Source organism: Oncorhynchus masou, chromosome 5 (assembly GCF_036934945.1).
Source record: "Oncorhynchus masou masou isolate Uvic2021 chromosome 5, UVic_Omas_1.1, whole genome shotgun sequence".
NCBI lineage: Eukaryota > Metazoa > Chordata > Actinopteri > Salmoniformes > Salmonidae > Oncorhynchus > Oncorhynchus masou.
In genome coordinates this window covers 90675140-90694609 of record NC_088216.1, presented here as the reverse complement: position 1 = coordinate 90694609, position 19470 = coordinate 90675140, and the positions used below count along the sequence as shown (strand labels likewise).

The following is a 19470-nucleotide window of genomic DNA, read 5'->3' as shown; positions in this document are numbered from 1 at the left end:
CACTCTGACATCAATAGGTTATAGAGTGAGAGTAGAGTCAACACCACTCTGACATCAATAGGTTATAGAGTGAGAGTAGAGTCAACACCACTCTGACATCAATAGGTTATAGAGTGAGAGTAGAGTCAACACCACTCTGACATCAATAGGTTATAGAGTGAGAGTAGAGTCAACACCACTCTGACATCAATAGGTTATAGAGTGAGAGTAGAGTCAACACCACTCTGACATCAATAGGTTATAGAGTGAGAGTAGAGTCAACACCACTCTGACATCAATAGGTTATAGAGTGAGAGTAGAGTCAACACCACTCTGACATCAATAGGTTATAGAGTGAGAGTAGAGTCAACACCACTCTGACATCATGGGTTATAGAGTGAGAGTAGAGTCAACACCACTCTGACATCAATAGGTTATAGAGTGAGAGTAGAGTCAACACCACTCTGACATCAATAGGTTATAGAGTGAGAGTAGAGTCAACACCACTCTGACATCAATAGGTTATAGAGTGAGAGTAGAGTCAACACCAGTCTGACATCAATAGGTTATAGAGTGAGAGTAGAGTCAACACCACTCTGACATCAATAGGTTATAGATTGAGAGTAGAGTCAACACCACTCTGACCTCAATAGGTTATAGAGTGAGAGTAGAGTCAACACCACTCTGACATCAATAGGTTATAGAGTGAGAGTAGAGTCAACACCACTCTGACATCAATAGGTTGTAGAGTGAGAGTAGAGTCAACACCACTCTGACATCAATAGGTTATAGAGTGAGAGTAGAGTCAACACCACTCTGACATCAATAGGTTATAGAGTGAGAGTAGAGTCAACACCACTCTGACATCAATAGGTTATAGAGTGAGAGTAGAGTCAACACCACTCTGACATCAATAGGTTATAGAGTGAGAGTAGAGTCAACACCACTCTGACATCAATAGGTTATAGAGTGAGAGTAGAGTCAACACCACTCTGACATCAATAGGTTGTAGAGTGAGAGTAGAGTCAACACCACTCTGACATCAATAGGTTATAGAGTGAGAGTAGAGTCAACACCACTCTGACATCAATAGGTTATAGAGTGAGAGTAGAGTCAACACCACTCTGACATCAATAGGTTATAGAGGGACTTCCCTGCCACCTAAACACACCACTCTGACATCAATAGGTTATAGAGGGAGAGTAGAGTCAACACCACTCTGACATCAATAGGTTATAGAGTGAGAGTAGAGTCAACACCACTCTGACATCAATAGGTTATAGAGTGAGAGTAGAGTCAACACCACTCTGACATCAATAGGTTATAGAGTGAGAGTAGAGTCAACACCACTCTGACATCAATAGGTTATAGAGTGAGAGTAGAGTCAACACCACTCTGACATCAATAGGTTATAGAGTGAGAGTAGAGTCAACACCACTCTGACATCAATAGGTTATAGAGTGAGAGTAGAGTCAACACCACTCTGACATCAATAGGTTATAGAGTGAGAGTAGAGTCAACACCACTCTGACATCAATAGGTTATAGAGTGAGAGTAGAGTCAACACCACTCTGACATCAATAGGTTATAGAGTGAGAGTAGAGTCAACACCACTCTGACATCAATAGGTTATAGAGGGACTTCCCCACCACCTAAACACACCACTCTGACATCAATAGGTTATAGAGGGACTTCCCTGCCACCTAAACACACCACTCTGACATCAATAGGTTATAGAGGGGCTTCCCCACCACCTAAACACACCACTCTGACATCAATAGGTTATAGAGTGAGAGTAGAGTCAACACCACTCTGACATCAATAGGCTATAGAGGGACTTCCTGCCACCTATACACACCACTCTGACATCAATAGGTTATAGAGTGAGAGTAGAGTCAACACCACTCTGACATCAATAGGCTATAGAGGGACTTCCCTGCCACCTAAACACACCACTCTGACATCAATAGGTTATAGAGTGAGAGTAGAGTCAACACCACTCTGACATCAATAGGTTATAGAGGGACTTCCTGCCACCTAAACACACCACTCTGACATCAATAGGTTATAGAGGGAGAGTAGAGTCAACACCACTCTGACATCAATAGGTTATAGAGTGAGAGTAGAGTCAACACCACTCTGACATCAATAGGTTATAGAGTGAGAGTAGAGTCAACACCACTCTGACATCAATAGGTTATAGAGTGAGAGTAGAGTCAACACCACTCTGACATCAATAGGTTATAGAGTGAGAGTAGAGTCAACACCACTCTGACATCAATAGGTTATAGAGTGAGAGTAGAGTCAACACCACTCTGACATCAATAGGCTATAGAGGGACTTCACTGCCACCTAAACACACCACTCTGACATCAATAGGTTATAGAGTGAGAGTAGAGTCAACACCACTCTGACATCAATAGGCTATAGAGGGACTTCCCTGCCACCTACACACACCACTCTGACATCAATAGGTTATAGAGTGAGAGTAGAGTCAACACCACTCTGACATCAATAGGTTATAGAGTGAGAGTAGAGTCAACACCACTCTGACATCAATAGGTTATAGAGTGAGAGTAGAGTCAACACCACTCTGACATCAATAGGTTATAGAGTGAGAGTAGAGTCAACACCACTCTGACATCAATAGGCTATAGAGGGACTTCCCTGCCACCTAAACACACCACTCTGACATCAATAGGTTATAGAGGGACTTCCCCACCACCTAAACACACCACTCTGACATCAATAGGTTATAGAGTGAGAGTAGAGTCAACACCACTCTGACATCAATAGGCTATAGAGGGACTTCCCCACCACCTAAACACACCACTCTGACATCAATAGGTTATAGAGTGAGAGTAGAGTCAACACCACTCTGACATCAATAGGTTATAGAGTGAGAGTAGAGTCAACACCACTCTGACATCAATAGGTTATAGAGTGAGAGTAGAGTCAACACCACTCTGACATCAATAGGTTATAGAGGGGCTTCCCTGCCACCTAAACACACCACTCTGACATCAATAGGTTATAGAGGGACTTCCCTGCCACCTATATTATTATATTGCCACAATGTTGCACAATTTCCAAATAAGGTCAAAGCATATTTGTTTTAGGTTTAACATAATATTACATTGACTTTCAAGCAATATACATTTAGTGTAATGAACACGATGGGAGACAGAGAGCTGGTTTCAAGCGCTGGGCGCAGTAGGTGTATATTTGTAAAGGACCACAAGAGGAGGCAGGTAGCTGGGTCCAGGGGCAGGCAGAAGGTCATACACTGGAGGAGGCAGGAAGCTGGGTCCAGGGGTAGGCAGAAGGTCATACACTGGAGGAGGCAGGTAGCTGGGTCCAGGGGTAGGCAGAAGGTCATACACAGGAGGAGGCAGGTAGCTGGGTCCAGGGGCAGGCAGAAGGTCATACACAGGAGGAGGCAGGTAGCTGGGTCCAGGGGCAGGCAGAAGGTCATACACAGGAGGAGGCAGGTAGCTGGGTCCAGGGGCAGGCAGAAGGTCATACACAGGAGGAGGCAGGTAGCTGGGTCTAGGGGCAGGCAGAAGGTCATACACAGGAGGAGGCAGGTAGCTGGGTCCAGGGGGGCAGGCAGAAGGTCATACACAGGAGGAGGCAGGTAGCTGGGTCCAGGGGCAGGCAGAAGGTCATACACAGGAGGAGGCAGGTAGCTGGGTCCAGGGGCAGGCAGAAGGTCATACACAGGAGGAGGCAGGCAGCTGGGTCCAGGGGCAGGCAGAAGGTCATACACAGGAGGAGGCAGGCAGCTGGGTCCAGGGGCAGGTAGCTGGGTCCAGGGGCAGGCAGAAGGTCATACACAGGAGGAGGCAGGTAGCTGGGTCCAGGGGCAGGCAGAAGGTCATACACAGGAGGAGGCAGGTAGCTGGGTCCAGGGGCAGGCAGAAGGTCATACACAGGAGGAGGCAGGTAGCTGAGTCCAGGGGCAGGCAGAAGGTCATACACAGGAGGAGGCAGGTAGCTGGTTCAGGGGTAGGCAGAAGGTCATACACAGGAGGAGGCAGGTAGCTGGGTCCAGGGGCAGGCAGAAGGTCATACACAGGAGGAGGCAGGTAGCTGGGTCCAGGGGCAGGCAGAAGGTCATACACAGGAGGAGGCAGGTAGCTGGGTCCAGGGGCAGGCAGAAGGTCATACACAGGAGGAGGCAGGTAGCTGGGTCCAGGGGCAGGCAGAAGGTCATACACAGGAGGAGGCAGGTAGCTGGGTCCAGGGGGTAGGCAGAAGGTCATACACAAGAGGAGGCAGGTAGCTGAGTCCAGGGGCAGGCAGAAGGTCATACACAGGAGGAGGCAGGTAGCTGAGTCCAGGGGCAGGCAGAAGGTCATACACAGGAGGAGGCAGGTAGCTGGTTCAGGGGTAGGCAGAAGGTCATACACAGGAGGAGGCAGGTAGCTGGGTCCAGGGGAATGCAGAAGGTCACACACAGGATGAGGCAGGTAGCTGGGTCCAGGGGGTACGCAGAAGGTCACACACAGGAGGAGGCAGGTAGCTGGGTCCAGGGGTAGGCAGAAGGTCACACACAGGAGGAAGCAGGTAGCTGGGTCCAGGGGCAGGCAGAAGGTCATACACAGGAGGAGGCAGGTAGCTGGGTCCAGGGGCAGGCAGAAGGTCACACACAGGGGGTCCAAAGGGCTACAGTACAGGCAGGGAAAAGGGTAGTAGTAATGTAGTCCGGGAGATCAGGCAATAGGTTGATAACAGGGAATCCGATGGCTATGCGTTGGAGAGTGAGCTGTGTTCAGGGGATCTATGTGTTTGAGAGTGTGAGTTGGAGAGTGAGCTGTGTTCAGGGGATCTACGTGTTTGAGAGTGTGAGTTGGAGAGTGAGCTGTGTTCAAGGGATCTACGTGTTTGAGAGTGTGAGTTGGAGAGTGAGCTGTGTTCAAGGGATCTACGTGTTTGAGAGTGTGAGTTGGAGAGTGAGCTGTTTTCATGGGATCTATGTGTTTGAGAGTGTGAGTTGGAGAGTGAGCTGTGTTCATGGGATCTGCGTCTTTGAGAGTGTGAGTTGGAGAGTGAGCTGTGTTCAAGGGATCTACGTGTTTGAGAGTGACGAGTTGGAGAGTGAGCTGTGTCCAGGGGATCTATGTGTTTGAGAGTGTGAGTTGGAGAGTGAGCTGTGTTCAGGGGATCTACGTGTTTGAGAGTGTGAGTTGGAGAGTGAGCTGTGTTCAAGGGATCTACGTGTTTGAGAGTGTGAGTTGGAGAGTGAGCTGTGTTCAGGGGATCTACGTGTTTGAGAGTGTGAGTTGGAGAGTGAGCTGTGTTCAAGGGATCTATGTGTTTGAGAGTGTGAGTTGGAGAGTGAGCTGTGTCCAGGGGATCTACGTGTTTGAGGCTGTGAGTTGGAGAGTGAGCTGTGTTCAAGGGATCTACGTGTTTGAGGCTGTGAGTTGGAGAGTGAGCTGTGTTCAGGGGATCTATGTGTTTGAGAGTGTGAGTTGGAGAGTGAGCTGTGTTCATGGGATCTACGTGTTTGAGAGTGTGAGTTGGAGAGTGAGCTGTGTTCAGGGGATCTACGTGTTTGAGAGTGTGAGTTGGAGAGTGAGCTGTGTTCATGGGATCTACGTGTTTGAGAGTGTGAGTTGGAGAGTGAGCTGTGTTCATGGGATCTACGTGTTTGAGAGTGTGAGTTGGAGAGTGAGCTGTGTTCATGGGATCTACGTGTTTGAGAGTGTGAGTTGGAGAGTGAGCTGTGTTCATGGGATCTATGTGTTTGAGAGTGTGAGTTGGAGAGTGAGCTGTGTTCAGGGGATCTACGTGTTTGAGAGTGTGAGTTGGAGAGTGAGCTGTGTTCATGGGATCTACGTGTTTGAGAGTGTGAGTTGGAGAGTGAGCTGTGTCCAGGGGATCTACGTGTTTGAGGCTGTGAGTTGGAGAGTGAGCTGTGTCCAGGGGATCTACGTGTTTGAGAGTGTGAGTTGGAGAGTGAGCTGTGTTCAAGGGATCTACGTGTTTGAGAGTGTGAGTTGGAGAGTGAGCTGTGTTCATGGGATCTACGTGTTTGAGAGTGTGAGTTGGAGAGTGAGCTGTGTTCATGGGATCTATGTGTTTGAGAGTGTGAGTTGGAGAGTGAGCTGTGTTCAGGGGATCTATGTGTTTGAGAGTGTGAGTTGGAGAGTGAGCTGTGTTCAGTGGATCTATGTGTTTGAGAGTGTGAGTTGGAGAGTGAGCTGTGTTCAGGGGATCTACGTGCTTGAGAGTGTGAGTTGGAGAGTGAGCTCCGTTAAGGGCATCTAGGTGTTTAAGGCTGTGAGTTGGAAAGTGAGCTGTGTTCATGAGATCTATGGGTGTGATTTGGAAGCCCTCAGAACATATCAAGAACATTTAGAAAATATTATTCTACCACAATATTTACAGCATTAACATGTCTAGCTCCTTGAAACAAATTGGAGTACATCCCCATCATGGCAAGTTACATTTTAGTCATTTAGCAGTTTAGCTTATCCAGAGAGACTTAGTATCAGAGGTAAGAGTAAAGAGGTAAGAGTAAAGAGATAAGAGTAAAAGGGGAATTAGTAAAGAGGTAAGAGTAAAGAGGTAAGAGGTAAGAGTAAAGAGATTAGAGGAAAGAGGTAAGAGTAAAGAGGTAAGAGTAAAGAGATAAGAGTAAAGGGGTAAGAATAAAGAATAAAGAGATAAGAGGTAAGAGAAAAGAGGTAAGGGTAAAGAGATAAGAGTAAAGAGGTAAGAGTAAAGAGATAAGAGGTAAGAGTAAAGAGGTAAGAGTAAAGAGATAAGAGTAAAGAGGTAAGAGTAAAGAGGTAAGAGTAAAGAGATAAGAGGTAAGAGGTAAGAGTAAAGTGGTAAGAGTAAAGACATAAGAGTAAAGAGGTAAGAGTAACGAGATAAGAGGTAAGAGTAAAGAGATAAGAGTAAAGAGTAAAGAGGTAAGAGTAAAGAGGTAAGAGTAAAGAGATAAGAGGTAAGAGTAAAGAGGTAAGCGTAAAGAGATAAGAGTAAAGAGGTAAGAGTAAAGAGTAAAGAGGTAAGAGCAAATAGATAAGAGTAAAGAGGTAAGAGTAAAGAGGTAAGGGTAAAGAGATAAAAGTAAAGAGGTAAGAGTAAAGAGGTAAGGGTAAAGAGGTAAGAGTAAAGAGGTAAGAGTAAAGAGGTAAGAGGTAAGAGTAAAGAGATAAGAGGTAAGAGTAAAGCGGTAAGAGTAAAGAGGTAAGAGTAAAGAGATAAGAGTAAAGAGGTAAGAGTAAAGAGGTAAGAGGTAAGAGTAAAGATATAAGAGTAAAGACTAAAGAGGTAAGAGTAAAGAGATAAGAGTAAAGAGTAAAGAGGTAAGAGTAAAGAGGTAAGAGTAAAGAGATAAGAGGTAAGAGTAAAGAGGTAAGAGTAAAGAGATACGAGTAAAGAGGTAAGAGTAAAGAGATAAGAGTAAAGAGGTAAGAGTAAAGAGTAAAGAGGTAATAGTAAAGAGGTAAGAGTAAAGAGGTAAGAGTAAGAGTAAAGAGGTAAGAGTAAAGAGGTAAGAGTAAAGAGGTAAGAGTAAAGAAATAAGAGTAAAGAGGTAAGAGTAAAGAGGTAAGAGTAAAGAGGTAAGGGTAAAGAGATAAAAGTAAAGAGGTAAGAGTAAAGAGGTAAGAGGTAAGAGGTAAGGGTAAAGAGGTAAGAGTAAAGAGGTAAGAGTAAAGAGGTAAGAGGTAATAGTAAAGAGATAAGAGTAAAGAGGTAAGAGTAAAGAGGTAAGAGGTAAGAGTAAAGATATAAGAGTAAAGAATAAAGAGGTAAGAGCGTCAGGGGGAGGATGGACAGGACTCTGCTGTCCTAGCATCAAGGGGAAAGATGGACAGGGACTCTGATGTCCTAGCATAGGGGGAAGATGGACAGGAACTCTGCTGTCCTAGCATCAGGGGAAGATGGACAGGGACTCTGCTGTCCTAGCTTCAGGGGAAGATGGACAGGGACTCTGATGTCCTAGCATCAGGGGAAGATGGACAGGACTCTGCTGTCCTAGCATCGGAGATAAGATGGACAGGGACTCTGATGTCCTAGCTTCAGGGGAAGATGGACAGGGACTCTGCTGTCCTAGCGTCAGGGGGAAGATGGACAGAGACTCTGATGTCCTAGCATCAGAGGGAAGATGGACAGGGACTCTGCTGTCCTAGCATCAGAGGGAAGAAGGACAGCAGTAGCATCAGGGGAAGATGGACAGCAGTAGTCATGTATCTAGGGGGAAGATGGACAGCAGTAGTCATGTATCCAGGGGGAAGACAGACAGCAGTAGTCATGTATCCAGGGGGAAGATGGACAGCAGTAGCATCAGGGGGAAGATGGACAGCAGTAGTCATGTATCCAGGGGGAAGATGAACAGCAGTAGTCATGTATTCAGGGGGAAGATGGACAGCAGTAGTCATGTATCCAGGGGAAGATGGACAGCAGTAGTCATGTATCCAGAGGGAAGATGGACAGCATTAGTCATGTATCCAGAGGGAAGATGGACAGCATTAGTCATGTATCCAGAGGGAAGATGGACAGCAGTAGCATCAGGGGAAGATGGACAGCAGAAGTCATGTATCCAGGGGGAAGATGGACAGCAGTAGTCATGTATCCAGGGGAAGATGGACAGCAGTAGTCATGTATCCAGGGGGAAGATGGACAGCAGTAGCATCAGGGGGAAGATGGACAGCAGTAGTCATGTATCCAGTGGGAGGATGGACAGCAGTAGCATCAGGGGAAGATGGACAGCAGTAGCATCAGAGGGAAGATGGACAGCAGTAGCGTCAGGGGGAAGATGGACAGCAGTAGTCATGTATCCAGGGGGAAGATGGACAGCAGTAGTCATGTATCCAGGGGGAAGATGGACAGCAGTAGTCATGTATCCAGGGGGAAGATGGACAGCAGTAGTCATGTATCCAGGGGAAGATGTACAGCAGTAGCATCAGGGGGAAGATGGACAGCAGTAGTCATGTATCCAGGGGGAAGATGGACAGCAGTAGCATCAGGGGAAGATGGACAGCAGTAGTCATGTATCCAGGGGGAAGATGGACAGCAGTGGTCATGTATCCAGGGGGAAGATCGACAGCAGTAGTCATGTATCCAGGTGGAAGATGGACAGCAGTAGCATCAGTAGGAAGATGGACAGCAGTAGCATCAGGGGTAGATAGACAGCAGGAGCATCAGGGGAAGAAGGACAGCAGTAGTCATGTATCCAGTGGGAGGATGGACAGCAGTAGCATCAGGGGGAAGATGGACAGCAGTAGTCATGTATCCAGGGGAAGATGGACAGCAGTAGTCATGTATCCAGGGGGAAGATGGACAGCAGTAGTCATGTATCCAGGGGGAAGATGGACAGCAGTAGCATCAGGGGAAGATGGACAGCAGTAGTCATGTATCCAGGGGGAAGATGGACAGCAGTAGTCATGTATCCAGGGGAAGATGGACAGCAGTAGTCATGTATCCAGGGGGAAGATGGACAGCAGTAGTCATGTATCCAGGGGGAAGATGGACAGCAGTAGTCATGTATCCAGGGGAAGATGGACAGCAGTAGCATCAGGGGGAAGATGGACAGCAGTAGTCATGTATCCAGTGGGAGGATGGACAGCAGTAGCATCAGGGGGAAGATGGACAGCAGTAGCATCAGAGGGAAGATGGACAGCAGTAGCGTCAGGGGAAGATGGACAGCAGTAGTCATGTATCCAGGGGAAGATGGACAGCAGTAGTCATGTATCCAGGGGGAAGATGGACAGCAGTAGCATCAGGGGGGAAGATGGACAGCAGTAGCATTAGGGGGAAGATGGACAGCAGTAGCATCATGGGGAAGATGGACAGTTGTAGTCATGTATCCAGGGGAAGATGGACAGCAGTAGTCATGTATACAGGGGAAGATGGACAGCAGTAGTCATGTATCCAGGGGGAAGATGTACAGCAGTAGCATCAGGGGAAGATGGACAGCAGTAGTCATGTATCCAGGGGAAGATGGACAGCAGTAGCATCAGGGGGAAGATGGACAGCAGTAGTCATGTATCCAGTGGGAAGATGGACAGCAGTGGTCATGTATCCAGGGGAAGAGCGACAGAAGTAGTCATGTATCCAGGTGGAAGATGGACAGCAGTAGCATCAGGGGGAAGATGGACAGCAGTAGCATCAGGGGAAGATAGACAGCAGGAGCATCAGGGGAAGAAGGACAGCAGTAGTCATGTATCCAGTGGGAGGATGGACAGCAGTAGCATCAGGGGGAAGATGGACAGCAGTAGTCATGTATCCAGGGGAAGATGGACAGCAGTAGTCATGTATCCAGGGGGAAGATGGACAGCAGTAGTCATGTATCCAGGGGGAAGATGGACAGCAGTAGCATCAGGGGGAAGATGGACAGCAGTAGTCATGTATCCAGGGGGAAGATGGACAGCAGTAGTCATGTATCCAGGGGGAAGATGGACAGCAGTAGTCATGTATCCAGGGGAAGATGGACAGCAGTAGCATCAGGGGGAAGATGGACAGCAGTAGCATCATGGGGAAGATGGACAGCAGTAGTCATGTATCCAGGGGGAGATGGACAGCAGTAGTCATGTATCCAGGGGGAAGATGGACAGCAGTAGTCATGTATCCAGGGGGAAGATGGACAGCAGTAGCATCAGGGGAAGATGGACAGCAGTAGTCATATATCCAGGGGGAAGATGGACAGCAGTAGCATCAGGGGAAGATGGACAGCAGTAGCATTAGGGGGAAGATGGACAGCAGTAGCATCATGGGGAAGATGGACAGCAGTAGTCATGTATCCAGGGGGAAGATGGACAGCAGTAGTCATGTATCCAGGGGGAAGATGGACAGCAGTAGTCATGTATCCAGGGGGAAGATGGACAGCAGTAGCATCAGGGGAAGATGGACAGCAGTAGTCATGTATCCAGTGGGAAGATGGACAGCAGTGGTCATGTATCCAGGGGGAAGATCGACAGCAGTAGTCATGTATCCAGGTGGAAGATGGACAGCAGTAGCATCAGGGGGAAGATGGACAGCAGTAGCATCAGGGGAAGATAGACAGCAGGAGCATCAGGGGGAAGAAGGACAGCAGTAGTCATGTATCCAGTGGGAGGATGGACAGCAGTAGCATCAGGGGGAAGATGGACAGCAGTAGTCATGTATCCAGGGGAAGATGGACAGCAGTAGTCATGTATCCAGGGGAAGATGGACAGCAGTAGTCATGTATCCAGGGGAAGATGGACAGCAGTAGCATCAGGGGAAGATGGACAGCAGTAGTCATGTATCCAGGGGAAGATGGACAGCAGTAGTCATGTATCCAGGGGGAAGATGGACAGCAGTAGTCATGTATCCAGGGGGAAGATGGACAGCAGTAGCATCAGGGGAAGATGGACAGCAGTAGCATCATGGGGAAGATGGACAGCAGTAGTCATGTATCCAGGGGGGAGATGGACAGCAGTAGTCATGTATCCAGGGGAAGATGGACAGCAGTAGTCATGTATCCAGGGGAAGATGGACAGCAGTAGCATCAGGGGAAGATGGACAGCAGTAGTCATATATCCAGGGGGAAGATGGACAGCAGTAGCATCAGGGGGAAGATGGACAGCAGTAGCATTAGGGGGAAGATGGACAGCAGTAGCATCATGGGGAAGATGGACAGCAGTAGTCATGTATCCAGGGGGAAGATGGACAGCAGTAGTCATGTATCCAGGGGGAAGATGGACAGCAGTAGTCATGTATCCAGGGGAAGATGGACAGCAGTAGTCATGTATCCAGGGGGAAGATGGACAGCAGTAGCATCAGGGGAAGATGGACAGCAGTAGTCATATATCCAGGGGAAGATGGACTGCAGTAGCATCAGGGGGAAGATGGACTGCAGTAGCATCATGGGGAAGATGGACAGCAGTAGTCATGTATCCAGGGGAAGATGGACAGCAGTAGTCATGTATCCAGGGGGAAGATGGACAGCAGTAGTCATGTATCCAGGGGGAAGATGTACAGCAGTAGCATCAGGGGGAAGATGGACAGCAGTAGTCATGTATCCAGGGGGAAGATGGACAGCAGTAGCATCAGGGGGAAGATGGACAGCAGTAGTCATGTATCCAGGGGGAAGATGGACAGCAGTAGTCATGTATCCAGGGGGAAGATGGACAGCAGTAGTCATGTATCCAGGGGAAGATGGACAGCAGTAGTCATGTATCCAGGGGGAAGATGGACAGCAGTAGTCATGTATCCAGGGGGAAGATGGACAGCAGTAGCATCAGGGGAAGATGGACAGCAGTAGCAGCAGGGGGAAGATGGACAGCAGTAGCATCAGAGTGAAGATGGACAGCAGTAGTCATATATCCAGGGGGAAGATGGACTGCAGTAGCATCAGGGGGAAGATGGACTGCAGTAGCATCATGGGGAAGATGAACAGCAGTAGTCATGTATCCAGGGGGAAGATGGACAGCAGTAGTCATGTATCCAGGGGAAGATGGACAGCAGTAGCATCAGGGGAAGATGGACAGCAGTAGTCATGTATCCAGGGGAAGATGGACTGCAGTAGCATCAGGGGAAGATGGACAGCAGTAGTCATGTATCCAGGGGAAGATGGACAGCAGTAGTCATGTATCCAGGGGGAAGATGGACTGCAGTAGCATCAGGGGAAGATGGACAGCAGTAGTCATGTATCCAGGGGGAAGATGGACAGCAGTAGCATCAGGGGGAAGATGGACAGCAGTAGCATCAGGGGAAGATGGACAGCAGTAGTCATGTATCCAGAGGGAAGATGGACAGCAGTAGCATCAGGGGGAAGATGGACAGCAGTAGCATCAGGGGGGAGATGGACAGCAGTAGCATCAGGGTGAAGATGGACAGCAGTAGCATCAGGGGAAGATGGACAGCAGTAGCATCAGGGGGAAGATGGACAGCAGTAGCATCAAGGGGAAGATGGACAGCAGTAGCATCAGGGGGAAGATGGACAGCAGTAGTCATGTATCCAGTAATCAGGAACTGTACACTTCCTTTTGAGGCGGCAGGTAGCCTAGTGGTTAGAGCGTTGGACTAGTAACCAGTAGGTTGCGAGTTCAAACCCCGAGCTGACAAGGTACAAATCTGTCGTTCTGCCCTTGAACAGGCAGTTAACCCACTGTTCCCAGGCCGTCATTGAAAATAAGAATGTGTTCTTAGCAAGTCACCTGGTTAAGTAAAGGTAAAACATTTTTCTTTTTAGACGTAACTAACCCAGTGATATACTGGGTTATTCACCAACACTTCTGGGCTCATATTTACAGGGTATCTTAGACTATGAGTGCTGATCTAGGACCACTTTTTCTGTTCAGATGATGAAAAATAAGACAGGGGAAGCGTCTCAAAGAAGGAATTTTATCTTGTGTGTTTTCAAAAAAAAAATGGAACAGTACATTTTTACATAATGTAAATCTTTTTCACAATTAGTGTAAATTAATGCATTTCTCACTGGAGTTATGCATCTGGGCGAAATAAAGATCTCCTCTTTTTTTAGTAGAGTATATCTGAGCATCAATTTCACAGTAAATAAATATAATAATAAAGATGGTTCAAGAATAATGTGGGATTGAAGCTGGAATCTTCAGATTTATAACCTGATATTTTACCCTCTGCGAATACCAAGGGAAAGCTGTGGATCTTGTTCAGTCTAATATGGTCAATCAGTACACAATTCCCGAGTTATTAAAAATGTTCCCATTCTCATCATATCCTGTGTAAGACTATATTCAATGATTTTGCTCTTTGCTATTACATTTTTTTTAATGTACTTTAATTGTTACCCAGAAATAATTTGATATTGAGATAAAAAAATAATAATTGCTGCATTTAACCTTTCAATCATGTTGTCAAAAAAACATCTCCAAATGTTTTGGGGATGTTATTATCCTAATGTGAGATACAAACCCTTACTAGAACTTCATGTGAATCTAATGTCTCTGTGGTGCTTGGAATGCACACTCCCTAGTGGATTACCCCCTACAGTGTCTTCGCCTACAGCCAAGTACGGCTGCTCCCGTTCATTGGGATCTCTTCGCTATATACATATTTCCATCTGCTTGCAGTGATGAAGACAGTGTCCGTATGAGTGAATCTAGGCTCCTACAGAAACAGGTTCATTAACTGAAGACACTTTCACTTTCAGACTTCTACTGGATTCCCTATGGGGTTTCTGTTTGCTGAACAGCGATGGGGCTTAGACTGCTGAGCAGAGACAATGTACAGCAGAGACAATGTACAGCAGAGACAATGTACTGCAGAGACAATGTACAACAGAGACAATGCACAGGGGAGACAATGTACAGCAGAGACAATGTACAGCAGAGACAATGTACAGCAGAGACAATGTACAACAGAGACAATGTACAACAGAGACAATGCACAGGGGAGACAATGTACAGCAGAGACAATGTGCAGCAGAGACAATGTACAGCAGAGACAATGTACAGCAGAGACAATGTACAGGGGAGACAATGTACAGCAGAGACAATGCACAGGGGAGACAATGTACAGCAGAGACAATGTACAGGGAGACAATGTACAGCAGAGACAATGTACAGCAGAGACAATGTACAGCAGAGACAATGTACAGCAGAGACAATGTACAACAGAGACAATGTACAACAGAGACAATGCACAGGGGAGACAATGTACAGCAGAGACAATGTGCAGCAGAGACAATGTACAGCAGAGACAATGTACAGCAGAGACAATGTACAGGGGAGACAATGTACAGCAGAGACAATGCACAGGGGAGACAATGTACAGCAGAGACAATGTACAGCAGAGACAATGCACAGCAGAGACAATGTACAGCAGAGACAATGCACAGCAGAGACAATGCACAGCAGAGACAATGTACAGCAGAGACAATGCCGGGAAATGTTTTCTGGTTGATGTGACATTTCGTTAGTAGTGTAGTAAAATAGTGTTTTATGTTATTCGTGTTCCCATGGAGTTAGTGCTTTACTGTCTCTCCTCTGTTTAGTAAAACCCAATGCTGTATAGTAGAACACAATGCTGTATAGTAGAACACAATGCTGTATAGTAGAACACAATGCTGTATAGTAGAACACAATGCTGTTTAGTAGAACACAATGCTGTATAGTAGAACACAATGCTGTATAGTAGAACACAATGCTGTATAGTAGAACACAATGCTGTATAGTAGAACACAATGCTGTATAGTAGTAAAATAACACAATGCTGTATAGTAGAACACAATGCTGTATAGTAGAACACAATGCTGTATAGTAGTAAAATAACACAATGCTGTATAGTAGAACACAATGCTGTATAGTAGAACACAATGCTGTTTAGTAGAACACAATGCTGTATAGTAGAACACAATGCTGTATAGTAGAACACAATGCTGTATAGTAGAACACAATGCTGTATAGTAGTAAAATAACACAATGCTGTATAGTAGAACAAAATGCTGTATAGTAGTAAAAAAACACAATGCTGTATAGTAGAAGAGCAGTGTGTGTGTGTGTGTGTGTGTGTGTGCATGTCACCTCTATATAAATCCCTCTCTCTCTCTCTCTCTCTCTCTCTCTCTCTCTGTCTCTCTCTCTCTCTCTCGCTCTCTCCATCCCTCTCTCCCTCTCTCTCTCTGTCTCTCTCTCCCTCTCTCTCTCGCTCTCTCCATCCCTCTCTCCCTCTCTGTCTCTCTCTCTCTCTCTCTCTCTCTCTCTCTCTCTCTGTCTCTCTCTGTCTCTCTCTCTCTGTCTCTCTCTCTCTCTCTCTCTCTCTCTCTCTCTCTCTCTCTCTCTCTCTCAGCCTGTGGGACGGCGGCGGCGGGTGCGGAGGATGAGGGTGAGGCCGAGGCTGGCTGGATAGAGGGAGCAGCCATCTTGCTGTCTGTCGTGTGTGTGGTTCTGGTGACGGCCTTCAACGACTGGAGCAAGGAGAAGCAGTTCAGAGGGCTGCAGAGCCGCATCGAGCAGGAGCAGAAGTTCCAGGTGGTCCGAGGTGCTCAGGTCATCCAGCTCCCGGTCGCTGACATCGTGGTCGGGGACATCGCACAAATCAAGTATGGTACGTATGGCTGCCCAACCCTCTTCCTGGAGATCTACCGTCCTGTAGGTTATCAGTCCAACCCTCTTCCTGGAGATCTACTGTCCTGTAGGTTATCAGTCCAACCCTCTTCCTGGAGATCTGCCGTCCTGTAGGGTATCAGTCCAACCCTCTTCCTGGAGATCTACTGTCCTGTAGGTTATCAGTCCAACCCTCTTCCTGGAGATCTGCCGTCCTGTAGGGTATCAGTCCAACCCTCTTCCTGGAGATCTACTGTCCTGTAGGTTATCAGTCCAACCCTCTTCCTGGAGATCTACTGTCCTGTAGGGTATCAGTCCAACCCTCTTCCTGGAGATCTACTGTCCTGTAGGGTATCAGTCCAACCCTCTTCCTGGAGATCTACTGTCCTGTAGGTTATCAGTCCAACCCTCTTCCTGGAGATCTATCATCCTGTAGGGTATCAGTCCAACCCTCTTCCTGGAGATCTACTGTCCTGTAGGGTATCAGTCCAACCTTCCTCCTAGAGGTCTACTGTCCTGTAGGTTATCAGTCCAACCCTCCTCCTGGAGATCTACCGTCCTGTAGGGTATCAGTCCAACCCTCTTCCTGGAGATCTACTGTCCTGTAGGTTATCAGTCCAACCCTCTTCCTGGAGATCTACCGTCCTGTAGGTTTTCAGTCCAACCCTCTTCCTGGAGATCTACCGTCCTGTAGGTTATCAGTCCAACCCTCTTCCTGGAGATCTACTGTCCTGTAGGTTATCAGTCCAACCCTCTTCCTGGAGATCTACCGTCCTGTAGGGTATCAGTCCAACCCTCCTCCTGGAGATCTACTGTCCTGTTGGTTATCAGTCCAACCCTCCTCCTGGAGATCTACCGTCCTGTAGGGTATCAGTCCAACCCTCTACTGTCTACTGTCCTATGGTACGTATGGATACTCAACTAACCTAAACCGGGACAGTATCCAACAAAGCTTTCTCTGCTTGGTCTGAACATCTCCTAAAACAAAGGTCATTTGAGTTTGATCCTCATTTGATTCTCATCCTAAACCACGATGAGTTTGCAAGGTGACTCTTAATGGCTAAACTTCCTGTTTGATCCTTATCCCAAACCATAATCCTTAATTTAAACAATCAGAAATAATGCCTGAAGTTTTGTATTTGTATTTTATTATGGATCCCCGTTAGTTCCTGTCAAGGCAGCAGCTTCTCTTCCTGGGGTTAAATATGGATCCCCATTAGTTCCTGCCAAGGCAGCAGCTACTCTTCCTGGGGTTTATTATGGATCCCCATTAGTTCCTGCCAAGACAGCAGCTTCTCTTCCTGGGGTTTATTATGGATCCCCATTAGTTCCTGTCAAGGCAGTAGCTACTCTTCCTGGGGTTTATTATGGATACCCATTAGTTCCTGCCAAGGCAGCAGCTACTCTTCCTGGGGTTTATTATGGATCCCCATTAGTTCCTGCCAAGGCAGCAGCTACTCTTCCTGTGGTTTATTATGGATCCCCATTAGTTCCTGCCAAGGCAGCAGCTACTCTTCCTGGGGTTTATTATGGATCCCCATTAGTTCCTGCCAAGGCAGCAGCTACTCTTCCTGGGGTTTATTATGGATCCCCATTAGTTCCTGCCAAGCCAGCAGCTACTCTTCCTGGGGTTTATTATGGATCCCCGTTAGTTCCTGCAAAGGCAGCAGCTACTATTCCTGGGTTTTATTATGGATCCCCATTAGTTCCTGTCAAGGCAGCAGCTACTCTTCCTGGGGTTTATTATGGATCCCCATTAGTTCCTGCCAAGGCAGCAGCTACTCTTCCTGGGGTTTATTATGGATCCCCATTAGTTCCTGCCAAGGCAGCAGCTACTCTTCCTGGGGTTTATTATGGATCCCCATTATTTCCTGCCAAGCCAGCAGCTACTCTTCCTGGGGTTTATTATGGATCCCGTTAGTTCCTGCAAAGGCAGCAGCTACTCTTCCTGGGTTTTATTATGGATCCCCATTAGTTCCTGTCAAGGCAGCAGCTACTCTTCCTGGGGTTTATTATGGATCCCCGTTAGTTCCTGTCAAGGCAGCAGCTTCTCTTCCTGGGGTTTATTATGGATCCCCGTTAGTTCCTGCCGAGGCAGCAGCTACTCTTCCTGGGGTATATTATGGATCCCCATTAGTTCCTGCCAAGGCAGCAGCTACTCTTAATGGGGTTTATTATGGATCCCCGTTAGTTCCTGCCGAGGCAGCAGCTACTCTTCCTGGGGTTTTTATGGATCCCCATTAGTTCCTGCCAAGGCAGCAGCTACTCTTCATGGGGTTTATTATGGATCCCCGTTAGTTCCTGCCGAGGCAGCAGCTACTCTTTCTGGGGTTTATGAAGGATCCCCATTAGTTCCTGTCAAGGCAGCAGCTACTCTTCTTGGGGTTTATTATGGATCCCCATTAGTTCCTGCCAAGGCAGCAGCTACTCTTCTTGGGGTTTATTATGGATCCCCGTTAGTTCCTGTCAAGGCAGCAGCTTCTCTTCCTGGGGTTTATTATGGATCCCCGTTAGTTCCTGCAAAGGCAGCAGGTACTCTTCCTGGGTTTTATTATGGATCCCCATTAGTTCCTGTCAAGGCAGCAGCTACTCTTCCTGGGGTTTATTATGGATCCCCGTTAGTTCCTGCCAAGGCAGCAGCTACTCTTCATGGGGTTTATTATGGATCCCCGTTAGTTCCTGTCAAGGCAGCAGCTACTCTTCTTGGGGTTTATTATGGATCCCCATTAGTTCCTGCCAAGGCAGCAGCTACTCTTCTTGGGGTTTATTATGGATCCCCGTTAGTTCCTGCCAAGGCAGCAGCTACTCTTCCTGGGGTTTATTATGGATCCCCGTTAGTTCCTGCCAAGGCAGCAGCTACTCTTCATGGGGTTTATTATGGATCCCGTTAGTTCCTGCCAAGGCAGCAGCTACTCTTCAGACCAGCCGTGCTGCCCTGTTCTGAGCCAGTTAATGAACTATATCCCAAACATTAATTCTTAATCAATCGGAATGAATGCCTGAAGATAATTAACCCTATCCCAAACCTTAATCTTTAATTAAACCAATTGAAATGAATGCCTGAATTATTAACCAATCGGAATTAATGCCTGAAATGAACTCTCTGGAGTTGTTTTCTTATCCCTGTTACGAATCCCTTTTGGCCCGACAGTCTAGGGGGGATGGTAATGAGACCCGTAACATAACTCATGCAAATTATTATTGTGACAAAGTAAAAGTGTGAACGAAATAACCACGACAACTGAAATATACCGTCAAACTCAGGGTTTATTTATAACACACGGAAATGGGGGGAGCAGGAAAAGGGGCTGAGCTGGACCCAAGGAAAGAAACAATAAGTATTCAAAAACACCCCTAAGCTAGACTAGCCTACTTTAACAACAGCTAACTAACTAACCAGAAATACAGTGGGTGGTCCGCCCAGTTCTAACTAGTGTATTTAACAAAGTTCACCTACGGGTAGTGTATGCCCATGGGCGAC

At 47.2% G+C, this 19470-nt stretch overlaps 1 pseudogene; it reads left to right on the top strand.

The window, feature by feature from the left end:
- The window catches only part of LOC135540434 (plasma membrane calcium-transporting ATPase 2-like), a 239611-nt pseudogene that overhangs the window by 87556 nt on the left and 132585 nt on the right, over positions 1 to 19470 (top strand).